The sequence below is a fragment of the Mytilus trossulus genome, chromosome 5 (assembly GCF_036588685.1).
Source record: "Mytilus trossulus isolate FHL-02 chromosome 5, PNRI_Mtr1.1.1.hap1, whole genome shotgun sequence".
Taxonomy (NCBI): Eukaryota; Metazoa; Mollusca; class Bivalvia; order Mytilida; family Mytilidae; genus Mytilus; species Mytilus trossulus.
In genome coordinates, this window is record NC_086377.1 from 38,716,019 (window position 1) to 38,724,558 (window position 8,540).

Here is an 8,540-nt window from a genome sequence, read left to right on the forward strand (position 1 = left end):
TAATATATTATATGAATAAATTATCCAAAAAGCGGTAAAATTTTCTAAAAAACTATTACAATTTTATAATAAAGATTTGATTGGTTCAAATTGAAATCAAATACAACTGTCAATACATGTTAAAAAGATTATCAGTCACATGACCAATTTAAGGTTACATCAAATACAATTATCAATACATAATAGAAAATTGTCTTGGTCAAATGACTGATTTAAGGTAACATCAATTACAATTATCAATACATAATAGAAAATTTTCTTGGTCAAATGACTGATTTAAGGTAACATCAATTACAATTATCAAAATACTTGTCAAATTTACAGTAAAATGTCGAAAAATCATAAAAATACCAATATCAAGTTTGCTGTTGTATTATATACAATTATCCTCAGAATATGGTCAATTTAAGATAACATCTGAATAAATTATACAAAAAGTGGTAAAATTTTCCAAAAAAATGTAAATTTTATAATGAAGGTTTGATTGGTTCAAATTGAATTTAAATACAACTGTCAATACATATTAAAAAGTATATCGGTTTCATGACCAATTTAAGGTAACATGAATTACAATTATCAATACATATTAGAAAATTGTCTTGGTCAAATGACCGATTTAAGGTAACATCAATTACATTTTATCAAAAATTTGTCAAATTTACAGTAAAATGTCGAAAAATCATCAAAATATCAGATTTCCTGTTGTATTGTTTACAATTATCCTCAGAATATGGTAATTTTTAAGTCTGAATAAATTATCCAAAAAGTGGTAAAATATATTGCAAATTTTCACCATTTTATAGTAAAGGTTTGATTGGTTCAAGTTGACTTCTAATATAATTATCAATACTTATTAGAAAGTTGTCTTGGTCAAATGACCGATTTCAGGTAACATCAATTACAATTATTACAAAAACGGTAAAACTGCCTAAATAAGTATTATATTTCTCTAATGAAGGTTTGGTTGGTTCAAATTGACCTCAAATACAATTGTCAATATATATTAGAAAGTATCTCGGTCAAATTACCGATTTAAGTTAACTACAAATACAATTATCAATACATATAAGAAAGTTGTCTTGCTCAAATGACCGATTTAAGGTAACATCAATTACAATTATCAAAAAAAATAGTAAAATTTAGAGTAAAATGTCGAAAATCATCAAAATACCAATATCAGATTTGCTGTTGTATTATTTACAATTATCCTCCAAATAAGGTCAATTTAATATATTATATGAATAAATTATCCAAAAAGCGGTAAATATTTTCTAAAAAAAGTATTACAATATTATAATGAAGGTTTGAGTGGTTCAAATTGAATTCAAATACAACTGTTAATACATATTAGAAAGATTATCGGTCACATGACCAATTTAAGGATACATCAAATACAATTATCAATACATTTAAGGTGGTCTGGGTGTCTTTCGCCATCTTGGATTGTAAAAAACAGAGAATCTAAGGTCCATATTTTCTATCAAGTTAGCAAAATTTGATGCAGGAATGCAACTTTTTAATGTGAATTTTCATTTAAATGAACCAAATTATAAGAATTTAACTTATAAATATTAATATTTTTACAAGTGTAGATTATTTCTGGTTGTTTTTTTGAATATTTTCAAATTGGCAATTTAAGGAGAGGTAACTCTAAAACAGTGCATTTTCTGAAGGACTCTATATGAAAATTTCCTATTTTGTCTTTTGGCCGGAAAAAACGTACGGTGACCCTATCTTTTCGTTTGATATTCTAAAAGCATTGTCTGAAAGCAATCTTTTCCTGATTTATTTTACAATTCTATCATTTTGTTTAGTTTCTATTCACAAAATGTTGTTTTTTCCTGTATAATCCATACAAAATTTGTCATTTTGTCACAACCTGTAGCTTGAGAAAATGCGCGGTGACCTATCATTTTTATAATATTTTTGAACATGTATCATTTTGACAAAGTATAAAAAAATTCTATTATTTCATTTTTAGACTCCCATACCACCTTAAGAAAGTTGTTTTGCTCAAATGACCGATTTAAGGTAACATCAATTACAATTATCTAAAAAATTGTCAAATTTACAGTAAAATGTCGAAAAATCATAAAAATACCAATATCAAGTTTGCTGTTGTATTATATACAATTATCCTCAGAATATGGTCAATTTAAGATAACATCTGAATAAATTATACAAAAAGTGGTAAAATTTTCCAAAAAAATGTAAATTTTATAATGAAGGTTTGATTGGTTCAAATTGAATTTAAATACAACTGTCAATACATATTAAAAAGTATATCGGTTTCATGACCAATTTAAGGTAACATGAATTACAATTATCAATACATATTAGAAAATTGTCTTGGTCAAATGACCGATTTAAGGTAACATCAATTACATTTTATCAAAAATTTGTCAAATTTACAGTAAAATGTCGAAAAATCATCAAAATATCAGATTTCCTGTTGTATTGTTTACAATTATCCTCAGAATATGGTCATTTTTAAGTCTGAATAAATTATCCAAAAAGTGGTAAAATATATTGCAAATTTTCACCATTTTATAGTAAAGGTTTGATTGGTTCAAGTTGACTTCTAATATAATTATCAATACTTATTAGAAAGTTGTCTTGGTCAAATGACCGATTTCAGGTAACATCAATTACAATTATTACAAAAACGGTAAAACTGCCTAAATAAGTATTATATTTCTCTAATGAAGGTTTGGTTGGTTCAAATTGACCTCAAATACAATTGTCAATATATATTAGAAAGTATCTCGGTCAAATTACCGATTTAAGTTAACTACAAATACAATTATCAATACATATAAGAAAGTTGTCTTGCTCAAATGACCGATTTAAGGTAACATCAATTACAATTATCAAAAAAAATAGTAAAATTTAGAGTAAAATGTCGAAAATCATCAAAATACCAATATCAGATTTGCTGTTGTATTATTTACAATTATCCTCCAAATAAGGTCAATTTAATATATTATATGAATAAATTATCCAAAAAGCGGTAAATATTTTCTAAAAAAAGTATTACAATATTATAATGAAGGTTTGAGTGGTTCAAATTGAATTCAAATACATATTAATACATATTAGAAAGATTATCGGTCACATGACCAATTTAAGGAAACATCAAATACAATTATCAATACATTTAAGGTGGTCTGGGTGTCTTTCGCCATCTTGGATTGTAAAAAACAGAGAATCTAAGGTCCATATTTTCTATCAAGTTAGCAAAATTTGATGCAGGAATGCAACTTTTTAATGTGAATTTTCATTTAAATGAACCAAATTATAAGAATTTAACTTATAAATATTAATATTTTTACAAGTGTAGATTATTTCTGGTTGTTTTTTTGAATATTTTCAAATTGGCAATTTAAGGAGAGGTAACTCTAAAACAGTGCATTTTCTGAAGGACTCTATATGAAAATTTCCTATTTTGTCTTTTGGCCGGAAAAAACGTACGGTGACCCTATCTTTTCGTTTGATATTCTAAAAGCATTGTCTGAAAGCAATCTTTTCCTGATTTATTTTACAATTCTATCATTTTGTTTAGTTTCTATTCACAAAATGTTGTTTTTTCCTGTATAATCCATACAAAATTTGTCATTTTGTCACAACCTGTAGCTTGAGAAAATGCGCGGTGACCTATCATTTTTATAATATTTTTGAACATGTATCATTTTGACAAAGTATAAAAAAATTCTATTATTTCATTTTTAGACTCCCATACCACCTTAAGAAAGTTGTTTTGCTCAAATGACCGATTTAAGGTAACATCAATTACAATTATCAAAAAAATAGTCAAATTTAGAGTAAAATGTCGAAAATCATCAAAATACCAATATCAGATTTGCTGTTGTATTATTTACAATTATCCTCCAAATATGGTCAATTTAATATATTATATGAATAAATTATCCAAAAAGCGGTAAAATTTTCTAAAAAAGTATTACAATTTTATAATAAAGATTTGATTGGTTCAAATTGAATTCAAATACAACTGTCAATACATGTTAAAAAGATTATCAGTCACATGACCAATTTAGGGTTACATCAAATACAATTATCAATACATAATAGAAAATTGTCTTGGTCAAATGACTGATTTAAGGTAACATCAATTACAATTATCAATACATAATAGAAAATTTTCTTGGTCAAATGACTGATTTAAGGTAACATCAATTACAATTATCAAAATACTTGTCAAATTTACAGTAAAATGTCGCAAAATCATCAAAATGCGAATATCAGATTTGCTGTTGTATTTTTTACAATTATCCTCAGAATATGGTCAATTTAAGGTAACATCTGAATAAATTATACAAAAAGTGGTAAAATTTACTAAAAAAAATGTTACAATTTTATAATGAAGGTTTGATTGGTTCAAATTGAATTCAAATACAACTGTCAAAACATATTTAAAAGTATATCGGTTAAATGACCAATTTAAGGTAGCATGAATTACAATTGTCAATACATAATAGAAACTTGTCTTGGTCAAATGACTGTAACATCAATTACAATTATCAAAAAAATTGTCAAATTTACAGTAAAATGTCGAAAAATCATAAAAATACCAATATCAGATTTGCTGTTGTATTATATACAGTTATCCTCAGAATATGGTCAATTTAAGATAACATCTGAATAAATTATACAAAAAGTGGTAAAATTATCCAAAAAAATGTTAATTTTATAATGAAGGTTTAATTGGTTCAAATTGAATTTAAATACAACTGTCAATACATATTAAAAAGTATATCGGTTTCATGACCAATTTAAGGTAACATGAATTACAATTATCAATACATATTAGAAAATTGTCTTGGTCAAATGACCGATTTAAGGTAACATCAATTACATTTATCAAAAATTTGTCAAATTTACAGTAAAATGTCGAAAAATCATCAAAATATCAGATTTCCTGTTGTATTGTTTACAATTATCCTCAGAATATGGTCATTTAAGTCTGAATAAATTATCCAAAAAGTGGTAAAATATATTGCAAATTTTCACCATTTTATAGTAAAGGTTTGATTGGTTCAAGTTGAATCTAATATAATTATCAATACTTATTAGAAAGTTGTCTTGGTCAAATGACCGATTTCAGGTAACATCAATTACAATTATTACAAAAACGGTAAAACTGCCTAAATAAGTATTATATTTCTCTAATGAAGGTTTGGTTGGTTCAAATTGACCTCAAATACAATTGTCAATATATATTAGAAAGTATCTCGGTCAAATTACCGATTTAAGTTAACTACAAATACAATTATCAATACATATAAGAAAGTTGTCTTGCTCAAATGACCGATTTAAGGTAACATCAATTACAATTATCAAAAAAAATAGTAAAATTTAGAGTAAAATGTCGAAAATCATCAAAATACCAATATCAGATTTGCTGTTGTATTATTTAGAATTATCCTCCAAATAAGGTCAATTTAATATATTATATGAATAAATTATCCAAAAAAGCGGTAAATATTTTCTAAAAAAAGTATTACAATATTATAATGAAGGTTTGATTGGTTCAAATTGAATTCAAATACAACTGTTAATACATATTAGAAAGATTATCGGTCACATGACCAATTTAAGGAAACATCAAATACAATTATCAATACATTTAAGGTGGTCTTGGTGTCTTTCGCCATCTTGGATTGTAAAAAACAGAGAATCTAAGGTCCATATTTTCTATCAAATTAGCAAAATTTGATGCAGGAATGCAACTTTTTAATGTGAATTTTCATTTAAAAGAACCAAATTATAAGAATTTAACTTATAAATATTAATATTTTTACAAGTGTAGGTTATTTCTGTTTTTTTTTTTAATATTTTCAAATTGGCAATTTAAGGGGAGGTAACTCTAAAATTGAATTTTCTGAAGGACTCTACATGAAAATTTCCTATTTTGTCTTTTGGCCGGAAAAAACGTACGGTGACCCTATCTTTTCTTTTGATATTCTAAAAGCATTGTCTGAAAGCAATCTTTTCCTGATTTATTTTACAATTCTATCATTTTGTTTAGTTTCTATTTACAAAATGTTGTTTTTTTCCTGTATAATCCATACAAAATTTGTCATTTTGTCACAACCTGTAGCTTGAGAAAATGCGCGGTGACCTATCATTTTTATAATATTTTTGAACATGTATCAATAGATACTACATTTTGACAAAGTATAAAAAAATTCTATTATTTGATTTTTAGACTCCCATACCACCTTAAGAAAGTTGTTTTGCTCAAATGACCGATTTAAGGTAACATCAATTACAATTATCAAAAAAATAGTCAAATTTAGAGTAAAATGTCGATAATCATCAAAATACCAATATCAGATTTGCTGTTGTATTCTTTGCAATTATCCTCCAAATAAGGTCAATTTAATATATTATATGAATAAATTATCCAAAAAGCGGTAAATATTTTCTAAAAAAAGTATTACAATATTATAATGAAGGTTTGAGTGGTTCAAATTGAATTCAAATACAACTGTTAATACATATTAGAAAGATTATCGGTCACATGACCAATTTAAGGAAACATCAAATACAATTATCAATACATTTAAGGTGGTCTGGGTGTCTTTCGCCATCTTGGATTGTAAAAAACAGAGAATCTAAGGTCCATATTTTCTATCAAGTTAGCAAAATTTGATGCAGGAATGCAACTTTTTAATGTGAATTTTCATTTAAATGAACCAAATTATAAGAATTTAACTTATAAATATTAATATTTTTACAAGTGTAGATTATTTCTGGTTGTTTTTTTGAATATTTTCAAATTGGCAATTTAAGGAGAGGTAACTCTAAAACAGTGCATTTTCTGAAGGACTCTATATGAAAATTTCCTATTTTGTCTTTTGGCCGGAAAAAACGTACGGTGACCCTATCTTTTCGTTTGATATTCTAAAAGCATTGTCTGAAAGCAATCTTTTCCTGATTTATTTTACAATTCTATCATTTTGTTTAGTTTCTATTCACAAAATGTTGTTTTTTCCTGTATAATCCATACAAAATTTGTCATTTTGTCACAACCTGTAGCTTGAGAAAATGCGCGGTGACCTATCATTTTTATAATATTTTTGAACATGTATCATTTTGACAAAGTATAAAAAAATTCTATTATTTCATTTTTAGACTCCCATACCACCTTAAGAAAATTGTTTTGCTCAAATGACCGATTTAAGGTAACATCAATTACAATTATCTAAAAAATTGTCAAATTTACAGTAAAATGTCGAAAAATCATAAAAATACCAATATCAAGTTTGCTGTTGTATTATATACAATTATCCTCAGAATATGGTCAATTTAAGATAACATCTGAATAAATTATACAAAAAGTGGTAAAATTTTCCAAAAAAATGTAAATTTTATAATGAAGGTTTGATTGGTTCAAATTGAATTTAAATACAACTGTCAATACATATTAAAAAGTATATCGGTTTCATGACCAATTTAAGGTAACATGAATTACAATTATCAATACATATTAGAAAATTGTCTTGGTCAAATGACCGATTTAAGGTAACATCAATTACATTTTATCAAAAATTTGTCAAATTTACAGTAAAATGTCGAAAAATCATCAAAATATCAGATTTCCTGTTGTATTGTTTACAATTATCCTCAGAATATGGTCATTTTTAAGTCTGAATAAATTATCCAAAAAGTGGTAAAATATATTGCAAATTTTCACCATTTTATAGTAAAGGTTTGATTGGTTCAAGTTGACTTCTAATATAATTATCAATACTTATTAGAAAGTTGTCTTGGTCAAATGACCGATTTCAGGTAACATCAATTACAATTATTACAAAAACGGTAAAACTGCCTAAATAAGTATTATATTTCTCTAATGAAGGTTTGGTTGGTTCAAATTGACCTCAAATACAATTGTCAATATATATTAGAAAGTATCTCGGTCAAATTACCGATTTAAGTTAACTACAAATACAATTATCAATACATATAAGAAAGTTGTCTTGCTCAAATGACCGATTTAAGGTAACATCAATTACAATTATCAAAAAAAATAGTAAAATTTAGAGTAAAATGTCGAAAATCATCAAAATACCAATATCAGATTTGCTGTTGTATTATTTACAATTATCCTCCAAATAAGGTCAATTTAATATATTATATGAATAAATTATCCAAAAAGCGGTAAATATTTTCTAAAAAAAGTATTACAATATTATAATGAAGGTTTGAGTGGTTCAAATTGAATTCAAATACAACTGTTAATACATATTAGAAAGATTATCGGTCACATGACCAATTTAAGGATACATCAAATACAATTATCAATACATTTAAGGTGGTCTGGGTGTCTTTCGCCATCTTGGATTGTAAAAAACAGAGAATCTAAGGTCCATATTTTCTATCAAATTAGCAAAATTTGATGCAGGAATGCAACTTTTTAATGTGAATTTTCATTTAAAAGAACCAAATTATAAGAATTTAACTTATAAATATTAATATTTTTACAAGTGTAGGTTATTTCTGTTTTTTTTTTTAAT